Raw genomic sequence first — 13,442 nt, 5'->3', positions numbered from 1 at the left:
ACACACACACACACACACACACACACACACACACACACACAGAAGCATTCCCCTATGTTTTAAGTTAATTTGTACTTTTGTGTTGGGCCACAATTCACCTTTGTTCTCAGCCACATGGGGCCCAAAGTCTGTGTATGAAAACCCTGCCCAAGTGGTGCCAGAGCTGTGACATTAGAGTACTCTGTTGGTAGGGAAAGCGAGTGAAATAAACCCAAGAGACTGCCATTAGCCTAAGATATTGCATAGTGGGACTTAGCATTTAGCATGTAGTGAAGCAATACACCCCCCAACCCCCCCAAGTTTAAAGTAGGTAATGGAATACTGCAGAAAACCTTACCAAAAGTGTGACATTCGCACTTGGCTCTCCATGAGATAGTGTGTACTGTTTTCTATAATTAAATTGAGTCTTAAGTTATCAATGGGCTATCTCAAAAGCTCTTTATTTTTAAGGCATTTTTTATTAGATATTTTCTTCATTTACATTTCAAATGCTATCCCCAAAGCCCCCTACTTAAATTAAAGCTAAAGCAGATCAGTGGGTAAAATGCCTAGCGTGTATAGAGTCCTGTGCTCCAATCCTAATATACATGAACTGGCCAGAGTGGCACATTCCTATAATCTTAGCAGTCATGAGGTAGACACAGGACGGTCAAGGGCTTAAGGTTATCCTCAGCTACATAGGAAGTTAAAGGCCAGTCTAGGGGATGAATTCATGCGATCGTGTCTTAAATAAATAAATAAATAAATAAATAAATAAATAAATAAATAAATAAATTTGTTTTAAACATTAGAATTGTGACCTTTGAATACATATATCCTTGCCAATAATTCCAGGGTAGAGATTTAACATGTGCAGATTTTCCCTAAAAACCACAAACTTGCCTCAGTACAGTCCTGGACAGTCTCCAGTTGGTGTCTCATTAGCTGTGTCTTACACTTCTGGACTTGACACACTAGGTACCCATCTATAATTGGCTAGATGGTTTTGACTGGGATGGAGAAATAATGGCTAAGACACCCAATTTTTGGCCCTGTGCTATGGGGCATGGTCCAGATCATGTGTGTTATACACAATACTGATAATCTTAATGTAATCCTGCAGAATGTATTCATTATGTCCATTGTGCAGGTAGGGAAACTAAAGCATCAGAAAGTTAAGGATTTTTTTTCTCAGTGTTGGGTGTCAGCAAGCTTTGGATGCATATCCGATAGAGTCCAAAGCTTCGAGCTTTGAGCTGACTCCAATCTTCTGAAAGCTCCATTAAAACACCACTGGTCGCTCAGATGAAATGGCTCTGCCCTTCCTCTGCTTTTGAAAATTCCTTAAGGCTGGGTCCTTGAAATCTGAATGTGTCCCCAAAAGTGTTTTAGCCAGGACCTACATATCTTCAAAATGATCACTAGTTGGAGGAGCTGAACATTAGCATCGTCTGAACTGGATTTTTTTTTTTTTTTTACACTGCACTCGGTTTGATAAAGCTATCTAGGCACCTTGGAAACTGAATTGTTCACTCAGTACTCTCTGAGCACTGAGTTTGAAATGGCTTGGGTTTCTTCCCCTGGCTGTTAGCAGCACCTGTAGGGTGGAGTTTCCAATGTCTGTCCTATGAACTAAGAAGGCCTGTTCTTTCTGGACTTGGCCGAATCCTAACATCTGGAGAGTTAGGACTTTGTCAAAGAGATAAGCACACTAGTGGTGGCTTCTCAGGAGCTGGTAGACACAAACCTCAGATTCACACCACACAATTGAGTGACAAAATCTTGGGCTCCCCATTGGCTTCCTAGTCTTGTGTAAGCCTATTTCTGTTTATAATGAAAAGGTGCTTTTTAAAGGGTCATTGTTAAACAGGGTCATACTGTCTTGGGATCTGTATGGGAGTTTGCAGTTTTTTTCACATAAGTTTTTAGTCAGAATGGAAATAGAAATTACCTGGCCCTGACAGACTTTCTTGCCTGATAGACTGGCTTCCTTCCTCCTTCTCTTCCTCCTCATCCTCCTCTCCCTTCTTTCCCTCCTCCTCCTTATGGAGACAGTCTTACGTATCCCAGTCAAACCTTGAGTTCTCTCTGTACCACAGTGCTTTTATGCGATGCTGTGTATCAAGCATGGGATTTCATACGTAACTAGGAGAGTTCTCTGCCAATGAAACTCCACCCATAGCCTCTTGTTCATTACATATCTTTACATTATATACGTTTCTACCTGGAAAACAAAAGTCAATCTAAAGTGGCACTTCTGAGTAGAAGTTATGGAACACTGAGCATACATGGTGATCAGCCATCAGCAGTTCGAGATGAACTCTTTCTTAGTTCTTTTCCTCCTTCCTTCCTTCTCTCCCTCCTTCCTTTCTACCTTTCTGCCTTCCTGTCTTTCTTCTTGATTATCATTGTTATTGTTTGATACAGGGTCTCATTATGTAGCCCAGGCTGGCCTTGAATTCACAATGATCATCCTGTCTGGGCTTCCTGAATGCTGGGATCATAGGCATGTGCCACCACATCCAGCGAGAGCTGAACTTTCCATGTCTGCCTAGCATTTGGGGGGGTAGCATAGCATTCTGGGTTTCTAGTTTCTGCCTTTTCCTGTTTGTTTGACATTTCAACCTCAGATTAATGTCCTCATAGTTCTCTTATACAGTATCCAGCTATATAATTGTGAATTAGCATAAAGTACAAGGTTAATTAGTCCGTTGGGGTTAATGGTCACAGGAGATTGGAGAGAAATAGTGTTATTGATTTGTACTTAAAGTAAGCTGAGCATTGTGGGAAATGTGGACTTGTTTTTTTCACTGTTCTTGTGGGATAAATGGGTATAGCAGAACTATAGCATGTAATCATTGGTGTGTTGTATAATTACTTGTATGTTTTCCATATGTCAGATGTGTTTTTAGTCCCTAGGGGTTGAACAGAACACACGTGCATGCTCTCTCTCTCTCTCTCTCTCTCTCTCTCTCTCTCTCTCTCTCTCTCTCTCTCTTTAAGCATATGAACTATGTATTCTTGGAATAAGGGAAGACTATCAATAACAACAAGATAAAGAAGGGAATAGAGATTTTGAGAGAAGGTGATAGAAATGTATAGGTAAAACTAGATTCACGGGGAGAAATAGGGCTTCCCACAGAAGAGTGAATGGAAACATGGGTTTTAAGGAGATTTGAGGAAGTATCCAACAATCTTCATTTGAACAAAGATAAGGGGAAATACAAAATAAAACCAAACAGCATCCAGAAACAGGATGTTTCCGGAGGCAGGAGTGTGCTGCATTTAGTGATCCTGAAAGGCAGGAGGAACTGAAATAGAGGAGGAGGAGACAGGATACAGGAGTTACAGAGGGAATGAGAGACGTGGAGACAAGTTGTAGTGTTGGCAGAGAGAGGCAAGGGTTAGATTACTGAGAGAGAGAGATAAGAAGCCCCTAGGGTGGGATGGGGTGGGTTGAACAGGAACACAGGTTTATTTTAAGAGTGATTCTGACTTCTGAATTCAGGGAAGGAAGCAGGAGCTCCCCCTTTCTAGAAAGACATTGTGATAACTACAATGAGGGCAACAGTGGGTTGGAAAACTGTGCTCACAGGAAAGAGGATGAGGCACAGGGGGTTCCTGAGAAATTCTTGAGGTAGAGCTAAAGGATTAACTGAGAGATTGGATATAGGATACAACGGAAATAATGGAGTCAAATGACTCCAGGTTTTATGGACTAGGAAAACGGAAGGATGGCATTCCTATTGTTTAAAATAGAACTGCCTATAGAAGGAACAGATGTGTGGAGAGAAAAGAGAACTTCTGCTGGGAGCCTAGTCATCTGAGATGCACACTGGCTGTAATTTCACATCTCTGCTTAACACAAATACAAGTAGATCTTGGCAGTCTTTAGTTAGACAACAGAGGGAAACATGGCACTTACCAAACCATATTCTTCTTCACTGGTCTCTGGATACCTTCTTCAATAACTCTTAGAGCAGTACAGGAATAATTTAAATTTGTAAAACAAGACAAAAACATTAAACATAATTTTAATTCTTTGGCATTTTTAAATCTTTTTTTTTTTAACTGAAATGTGGGCAGAAGGAGAAGATAAGAAAAGAGATGAAGGATTTGAATGAAACCTGCTGAGAGGGATGGAGGGCAGTTTGATCTCTCAGCAGAGTGATGTGAACTTGGGTGAGCATCTGATTCAATGACCTTTTGCCCATCTGTTCAGACATGGATCTCTCAAATGTTTATGCATACTGGATTAGTATTAGAACCCAAACGCCACTTGCTTACCTAAACCATTTCCTGTAACATAGGAGATTTTTCCATTCTCCCTTAGTATCCTGGGGTTGTGTGGGGGTTCCAGGACAACCCCCGCCCCTTTGCTGGAACCTTCAGGCTCTGTAGATGGAGAAGTTCAGTTCCTTGGTTAAGAAATAGTGTAGCATTTTATTCAACCTATGCATGTCTTTCTTAATACTATAAATCATTGTAAATGCTCTACAAATAGTTCAGTGTTGTTTAGAGAACAATAAGAAAAAGGTCTCTATATGTTATATGCAGGCGTGAATTTTTCCCCCAGATATTTTTGATCCAAGGTTGGTTGCATCTGTGGACTCAGAGTCCAGGGACATTGGAGACTACAAGTGTGCTCTATTTTACAGCTGCTTCATATAAATAAAGATGCCCCCATTACACTAAGGTTATGGAGAAAGGGCTAGACAGACCAAGAAATCAGTGTGGATTGGAGGAGACAAGGAGAGGCACACAGCTTCTATGTCTTTTAGATGACTGATTGGTACTTGGCCTGAGAGGGATGCAGTTCAGCAGGCACACACTAGAGTCTAGAGAGAAACTGATGAGTAGCTTTCCTACAGACGCATTCCTAGTTGTGACTGAAGCTTCCCAGACCTTGGATACTAACATAGGTCACTCCAAGTTGGACCGCCAAGACTTGACCAAAGCTGCTAACTGACAAACATCTCCAGATCGCCTTGATGCCTCCAGCCCAGACCTCTGATCACCGTCCACTTTCAAGTTTCAAGAAATTTTGGTGACCGCTCTCACCAACCTTATAGCTTGCCCATCAGTTACTAACTCACTTCCTATTTTTCTTCTTTCCAGGCATGTGTGTGTGTGTGTGGCACACAGGAGCATGGGTGTGCAAATTCAAATATGTGTGGGTATGTGTGAATGCACATGTTCCTGCACAGTCTTCTGCCATTGTCCTCTACCTGCTTTACTGAGTTGAGGGTCTCTCAGCTGAACTCAGAATTTTCCAATACAGCAAGTATTGGTTAGCCAGCTTGCCCTAGGGACCCTCTGTCTCCTCTTTCTGAGCTCTAGAATTACAGGTGGGCCACCATGCCCAACTAACGTTTACACGCATGCTAGGGATTCAAATACTAGTTCTCATGTTTGTAACACAAGTGCTTTAACTACAGAACTATTCCTCCATCCATTTCTCAGACCCTTCTTTACTTCCCTTTGAAACATGACGATTAAGGATTTTGGAGCTTGTGTCTTACCCACAACCCTCTTTTTGTTCCAGCTGCTTTCATAAATACTTTTATGGCAGGTGGAGTGGGCCCTTACACCATCCTCATGCCTCTCCTAAAAAACATCAACAGTTTATAAATAGCCTACTGGGTAGCCTTTAAAAGGATAGAAGAGCTACAGAACTGGGCAGTGGCCTTAGGCAGTCACAGGGTACATTAAGGAGAATCAGGCATGGTGGTGAGATACGCCTCATACTGCATAGGCATTATTTAGCCAGCATGGAATTCATCAGATATCAAATTTGCAGATTTTCATGGTTTTTGTGTCTCTCTTGATGAGGAGAAAAACTGTAACAATCATATTCTTGCACAATCAAATGTATAGCAGTTTGGATTTTTACAGACTGTCTGAGTTCATGTACTGGTGTTATTAGTGCTAAAATACATGTCTCCATCTAATTATGAACTATTTACACTGTGAGGGAAGGTGAGAGAGGAGAAGCTAGAGAGCCCTGTGCCTCCTAATTCTTGAGGGGCTTGCTGAGTCGAGGCACTAGCCCTTGACTTCAATACTGACAAATGTTTTGAAGTATAGCCCAATAGTTGACATATGAATCATATTTCCTTTCCTTAGATCTTTTAGCATTTAGCATGCTCAGAGCAATGGGGTGGGATGAGGCTAAGAACAGAACGATGGCCCAGTGCCCTATCCAGCTGGGATGATTGTGACCACCATATCAGCTTTCTGCTGTGCGGTTGCCTGGCAACCTCATACTTTCTGGGATCCTTTCCATACTAATAAATGCCAGGGTGGTCCTAGACATAAATAGGCATCAAGCAAGCTCATCGACACTGGCTTTACACGCTGAAATCACAGCCCTTATTTCCTACGGAAATTCTCACTTTTCCATAGTTCTATAATTTGGATCTTGACCAAAGGAAGTGACCACTTGCACGTGAGCAGAGCACAGAAGGGGGTGAATATGTATTTAGTGGTAGTTGTTACAGATGTTAATTATGTACCTAGGAATCTTGGAGTAGCCACATCTGAAAACCCAGGGAAGAACAGCCATGTTGATGGAGATGAGCAGAAAAGACGCATGGCACTCAAGCATGGTGCCCATCTCTTCTTACTTTGGTGAAAAGCGTCAGTATTCAATAGGGGCTAGCACAGAGAAGAGCAAAGAGTGTTAGCAAAGGTGTCTTCAACACGCATGTCTGCTCTGCAGATTTCTCTGCACTCTTTAGAAAAGAAAGTGCTTCACTGGCACGTGCTGTCACCCAACTGGAACCTTGTCAAAGTCCCATCTTCACCAGTCAGCATTTCCTAGAATGTTCATCCTATGGTACCTACATTGACAAATATTTTCTTTAAAAAGACTGCTACCTCTCTGGGGTCCTATTTGGAGATATGCTAGAAGACACCATTGGATAGAAAACCACTGTGGTGATAGAAAAATCTGTGTTATTTTTATGTTGTCTGCCCAAAATATGAAGTTTTGTATGCATATCTCTTTCAGTTGTCACATAACTGCATTGCTCCGATTGTCTCAGCAGAGAACAAATCTAAGCCAAGAGAAGTTATGTGTCTCCCAAGAGCGCAGTATTAAGATAGCAGTTATGATTCAACCCCCCCCCCCAGTCACATGTTGGAGCAAGGTGAATCATTTGCAAGCAACCGTTCTTCCTGTTTTTACCTTCTGTGAACAGCTACCTCGTGGACTCTCTTTACTGGCTTCATGGGCCCTCTCTTACTGGAAGTCCCTCAAAGTCATAAGAGCATAATATCTGCTTGAATTCACTCTTTTCTGCCCATTAGGCTAGCTGTAGATGACATGTCCAACCGGTAAAGCCAAGAGTGGATGCCTGGTTAGCCATGGGTCTGGACAGCATGCAGAATCCTTAGAACCTCCAGTGTGACTGGTGCCAAATGATTTCCTCTTCTGGTGATCAGAACTGTATGTGTGTCTTTCTTTCTGTATGACCTTAACCATGTCATGCAGTGTCTTCTCAAGCCTTGAGCCTGAAATTAATAGGTGGACTGGATAATCTTTGTGATGACTCACAATTCAATTATTTGAGTAATTGACCCATAACTTATAGCCATTCATAACTGTGCCACGATCCATTCATCAGTCAACAGAAATGATAATTCACTGCAGGGCATTAGGCAGGCACTAAAAGGTTAATATACCTCAAACATGACAAAGAGAGAAGCAGGGTGTGTTTTCAGCTAAGGGGCAATGTGGGCATTTATGTGATTGTATCTATTCTTTACAGTGCCTTCACTTTCCAAAGTGAGGAAGAGGCTGTAAAAAGGCATTGATATCAGAACTATTAGCACTGCCTAGCCACTCTTCCTTTTAGGAGGCTGAATGGTCAGAGGACTTTGAGTCTTGGAAGGCGTTTCTCTGTGGCCCTTGCTTCTAGGTGGTCTCATAGGGAGGTAGACATGAGTATGACCTGGCTTGCCCGGCTCCTTGTCTGAGGGTTAACATGCTGATCACGAAGATGTACCTAAGTCTGCTGCTTCCCAGTTTTGTGACCCTGGGTAAGTAATGTCACTCTCAGGCCCTCAGCTTCTTCCTTTATATAAAAGACCCCTAATAATACGTGAGCCACTGTTTCTTTGGGATTGAAGGAGAAACGCTAATGTATTTTAGTCCAGTGCCTGGTTCATATTAACAATTAAGAGATGCCTAATCTAGTGGTTAGTAATTATGGTCAAAGTTCCTCTTTGGATAGCCTCTTTTGAATCTTCATTTATGTCAGATTAGTTCAGTACTAGAACTGAGAGATTCTGAGGGGCTCTTTCTTTAGTATGTAGCTTATGGTGCTGTTCTATGATGGCTGTAGCTTATGTGTGTTCATTTCATAAATATAGTTTGACTAGCTATAGTATACAGAGAAATAAATCAATATATGTTAACTGGAGCTACATCTACTGTATTTTTCCATCATCCACATGGTTCTCTAGGCCTACCATTCATCAGTGTTCGAAACTGGGACCCCAAGTTTATAGCCTTGTATTTACATTGTTTTTCATGGTCCTTTTGCCTTCCCCAGTGTTGTGACACTTGTGCCCTGTTCATTTCATGTGTCCCTGTATTGGCAAAGACAGGCCTGAGCCTTGCAAATGGCCTTGCATTCTCTCTGATGGCATACTTTCTGGGTAACATTTAACTTTATTTCGTTAAAGGCAAAATTAAAGATGAATCAAGAAAAGCTTCTTGTTTTAATGTAATGATTTAGGTATCATTTGCAAATTCTGTAGAATCAAAAGAGAAAGACTTTGAGAAGTAATAAATACAGTGTCTAAATAGAACTCCATCCACCTACCTCCGTATGATGTTAGCCATCTGACTGCCAGATTCATTTAGAAGAATCTCTTTTTTGCTAATAGGACCCGGTATGTGACATTCTCTTGGTCTTTCAATCCTTGTAATTTTCTACCTGCAAGTAATCAATCCTGGGCTTAGAAATATATGCTAGTTGATCAGGATCCCTCACTACACAGTTCACATAGACACAACCTCATAACAAATCATCTAGGCAGACACTAGACAAGGGCTGTCATCTTAAACCACCCACTAACGCACATCTTTCAGACATCTGTTACAGTTCTACCAGTCCTGGCCCACAGTCTTCCAGAGCTAGAAGCTTCAAGTCCCACCCAGATGCTTCCTACTTGCCATATTCCATGAGACACCTGCCCCTCTGCCTCTTCTTACCTCCGTATTCCCCTCTTTTTCCTTCTGAGTTCTTTGTGATGAACTTGTTAAGTCCATACAGAACTCTGTCATCATAGAGATGTCCATATCCTTGGCAGTGCCACAGCCCAGAGAACTCATTCCCTCTCGCTCTTGAGTTCTTCTCCATCAGACATGCACGCCAGGGTTGTCTGCAGACTTCCTGATGGCTAAGGAAACATGACCCTTAGCACAAGTGAAAAGACAAATGCCAGGATCCTCCAAGACCAGGGCCACCAGACCACATCCATCTAGAGCTACTTCTCTAGAGAGTTTAAGCCTTTGGGGAGAAACTAAGAGCACACTGCCTTCATCTTGAGTTTCCTTCCCACCAGCTGAGTTGAAATGCAGGGATTTCACATTTTTAGATGTTAGTGAGTGGAAAGGTCAGCACTTCTGACCACAGCCCAGTTTCCAGCATGCCCTTTGAATGTCCTCACAGAAACAAAAGCTTGAAATCTCGGGCATTCCGACTGGCTGACCTTGGTGTTTCTAAGTATCAAGCAATGATAATGCTGTTTGGAGACTTGCTTAAATTTGGGGTGGGGGTTGGGGCAAGGAAGAATCAGTCTCCTAACTATGTTGAATCATTTCCCAAGAGAAAAAAAAAAAGTCAGTATTCCTGGCAAACTAGGAGGCTATTTCGGCTGCAAATGTAAGGAATTAAATGTTCCCAGGAGCAAGAACTTTGAGATACGTAGCCAATAAATAACAAGTACAAGATGACATACTAAGTATAAATGCTGTGTGTTGGTGACGCAGGTTGATGTAAATGTCATTTTTTTGCCCTGGAAAAGACGAAATGATCAGACAGAATTTTCCCTCGGAATGTAAGAGCTGGAACCTGTGTTTATTTGATTATCACAGTGACAGCTCCTTTATGAAGTCACACTAGACCCATTAGTGAGCCTGGTAGATTTGAGTGTTTCTACCAACAGCTGATTTTCTTCAATGGTAATTTACAAAACATTGAATGAAGAGTGTTTTGCTGTCAGATGAGATCTCGTGAGGATTTCCAAATCACTTTGAGATCTTAATAATTCCAGACAACTAACATGGGTAGTGAATCATGCTAAAGTAGCATTTTTTTTCTTTCACCACTTTTATTCAAATCCTGTCCAAAGCAAATGTGCATGGAAATGAATGTGGAGCAGCTAATCTATATATTGAAGGCATCGTATTTAGAACTTAGTTTGTTCATCACTGGCTCATTGGCAATGACGTTGGTGGCAGACCTCGAATGAGTCATTGAGAGCAAAATTCTTGATTACTTTTTTTTTTCACTGCACTGTCATTGTTCCCAGTAGAAGTATATCTTACTTGTATTGGAGCAGCGTGTGCGAAACACAATTCAAGGCTTTGTGGTTGCACTGTTTTACAGATAACACGACATCTCCAGTAACAATACCTATCTCTATTATCAAAGTGTATTGGGAGGTTGGGATAGCTGAACTATACAGGCTTTAAGGATGATAACCTCTTAGGGCAGTGTCTGGCACATAGTGAATGTGAGAACTTTGAAGCTTTTCTAATTCTGACGCTATAGATCATTACCAACGTTTAGACCCTGTCTTCTGATGACCCTGGCAGATCATTAACTCTCATGAACTCTCTTTTCCTGCTTCACATTGAGCGATAGCTTGTTTGTACAGCTTGCACACTGAAATGACTATTCCTAAAAATGCATTTGCACTAATTTCACCCATGTTTATTTGATGAGCATTAAAAAAACTAGCTTAAAAAAAAAAAACTCTAGTCAAGCAAATGTTACCACCTACTATTCATATGCTTTCTGTCAGACCCATTTCCTACAATAAAAACACCCTTGACTCTCAGTGGTATTTTTTCCTGCCAGTGGGTACCTTCTTTAAAATGGAAGCAAATATTATCACCATCTGTTCAGCTGCCCAAACCAGAAATCTGATTGTCATTTTTTGCCCTCTTCCCTTCATGCTACAGCTAATCCATAAGGTACTATCATTTTTATTTTTTTTCAAATAGTAATTGTACCTTTTCAAAAAGGTACAATCTTAACCTACCAACTTTCTCCGCTCAAACCTTCTATCCCAAGGTTCACAACCTTCCTAATGCTGTGACCCTTTCATACAGTTCCTCGTGTTGTCATGACCCCAACCATAAAATCATTTTGGTTGCTACTTCGTAACTATAATTTTGCTACTGCTATGAATCATAATGTAAATGTATGATATGTGCAAAAGGGTCAATTGACCCACAAAAAGATCACAACCCACAGGTTATTCATCCAAGCCACTGCCGCCACAGTGGCTCTTGCCAACACAAATACGGTGGCTTTCTTTGTGATTTCTTTCATTTCCAGTGACCCTGTATTCATATCTGGTACTTGGCTCCGTAGCCAAAGTAGAATTTTCAAAACAAAAATTAGACGATTCCTTATCCCGAATTAAGTCTCCTCTACAATTTCCCATAATGTGCCAAATATAATTCAGTCTCATTTTTATGACCTTCAAGCTTTCCTGGTGTGGCCAAGTGGAAGATTTCAGGGATCCCTCTTTGAGTCACTCCAGCTATTTGTTTCTTAGAATTCAACTCAGTGAATACTCATATGCAATATTTATTTTTGTCATCACTTGAGCAATATTAATCTCTGTGACTGGTCTCTATACTCCCTGAGGTCAAGGACTATGTCAATTTTGTTATCACTGTGTCTCCTGTGTGTCATATAGTTTCTATTACATGGCATGTACACAATAGATGTTCAGTTCATTAAGCAAATGAACTTATCCCAAATTGTAATTATGACTTCATATTTTCTTATTGAAGTAGCATTTTTAAAATGATCAATAATCACTTACAATAGAGATTATCTTTGTGCAAGGCATTAGCTGTTGTCAGAGTCTGAAATTCTAGGAACTTTATTGTAAAAAGCCTTTGAAAATGATATTCAGTACTCTACATGTACCCAAACACTGTAGGTTCATTGTTGCAGTTTTTGTTTAGATACAGACATTCCAACTAGGCTTCTTCCTTCCAAATTGTAAAATATTAAGATTTTTATAATGGCTATTCTAAATCATATATTCGTGAATATTTCACATCTTAAAGTAAAAAGTTAAAGCCAAATCTACAAACATACTTATTTTAAATTCTCTACCAGCTCTGGTTGAAAATTTTATACTGGTTTGCTTTTTAACAGAAAAACATTTTTTGGCACATTTATGAATGGTATAACTTTGAGAATGTCTGGTAATAATGATAACATTAGTATTAGGCTCCTTGTTTTACATGGAGCTATTTGTCTATTAGGCATAAAAGGGCACTTTGGTAATTTAAGCCAAAAAAAATAACAAAAGTTACTGGAGGGGGTGGGGATAAGAAACGTGAAATCAAGAGAAATGTAATGTGTAATCTATTTTCATTGAGACTTTGCCTTTTATTTGCCATTCTTAAATTTACTCCCCCTCTAGAAAGCAAGGCAATTATATTGGGAAATAAAATGTCTTTAAAGCTCTGAGCCATCAGTTTATGATGGCTGAGTAAAGACTCATAATTGCTAACGAAGCCTTGGATGTTGAATGTCTCAGTGCGTCCATTGGGGCCAGCCTCTTGCCTGTTCTACAAGAAGCTGTCACATCAAATTCTTGTCCAGGCTCCGTGGGCACTTTGATTCCTAAACCTTTCTGAGAAACCTAATCTGAAATCAAAGTCAAGTTTTCTAGATGTGGTCAGACAGGGTCACATTTAAAACAGTCCAGTGAACCCGAAGATCAAAGTTGAAAGGTAATGCCTCCCCTCCCACCCCCGAAGTTGGCACAAACTCACCCACCAGCCAACCTTTTCAGGGTTTTTTTTTCTTCCTCCTCTTCTTGCCTCTTTCACCTCTTTCGAAAGGGCTGGGAAAATGAGAGTTTTTTTCCCTTAAAGAAAGAGATGAAGAGTTTCCTTAAATACGACCTTGAAAAAGTTGAGCACAGTCATATGAAAATGCCCTTTATTCCAATGAGTGAGTCAGGAGATAGTTCATTGAAGATGTGTTTTACTGGTTTGCAGCAGGATTTCCCTCAGTAAAAAGGCCATAGTAATTTCATAGTAAGAGTTAGTTTTTAGGTTAAATTGTCAGGATCTTCCCATGCATCTGAATAAAACAGCATGCCACACAGGGGTGCTGCCATAGTGCTTCAATGCATGGGCTTTTTTTATTTTTTTTTTTATTTTTTTTTATTTATTTATTTATTTTTTTTGG

The 13,442-nt window shown here is 40.6% G+C and overlaps 1 protein-coding gene and 1 long non-coding RNA gene across 5 annotated transcripts in view; one reads left to right on the top strand and one right to left on the bottom strand.

Moving 5' to 3' along the window:
- The window catches only part of Adamts9 (ADAM metallopeptidase with thrombospondin type 1 motif 9), a 173,882-nt gene that overhangs the window by 109,480 nt on the left and 50,960 nt on the right, over positions 1–13,442 (top strand). The window lies entirely within an intron of this gene.
- On the bottom strand, positions 6,132–13,110 carry LOC115063150. The gene is made up of 4 exons (XR_003843041.1): positions 13,026–13,110; positions 9,203–9,390; positions 8,811–8,924; positions 6,132–6,636 (listed from the first exon to the last, which is right to left on the bottom strand). It is a non-coding gene; the product is annotated as an uncharacterized LOC115063150 (long non-coding RNA).

The sequence above is a fragment of the Mus pahari genome, chromosome 2 (genome assembly GCF_900095145.1).
Source record: "Mus pahari chromosome 2, PAHARI_EIJ_v1.1, whole genome shotgun sequence".
NCBI classification, from domain to species: Eukaryota; Metazoa; Chordata; class Mammalia; order Rodentia; family Muridae; genus Mus; species Mus pahari.
The sequence above is the reverse complement of the archived record's forward strand: the minus strand, read 5'-3'. Positions and strand labels throughout refer to the sequence as shown.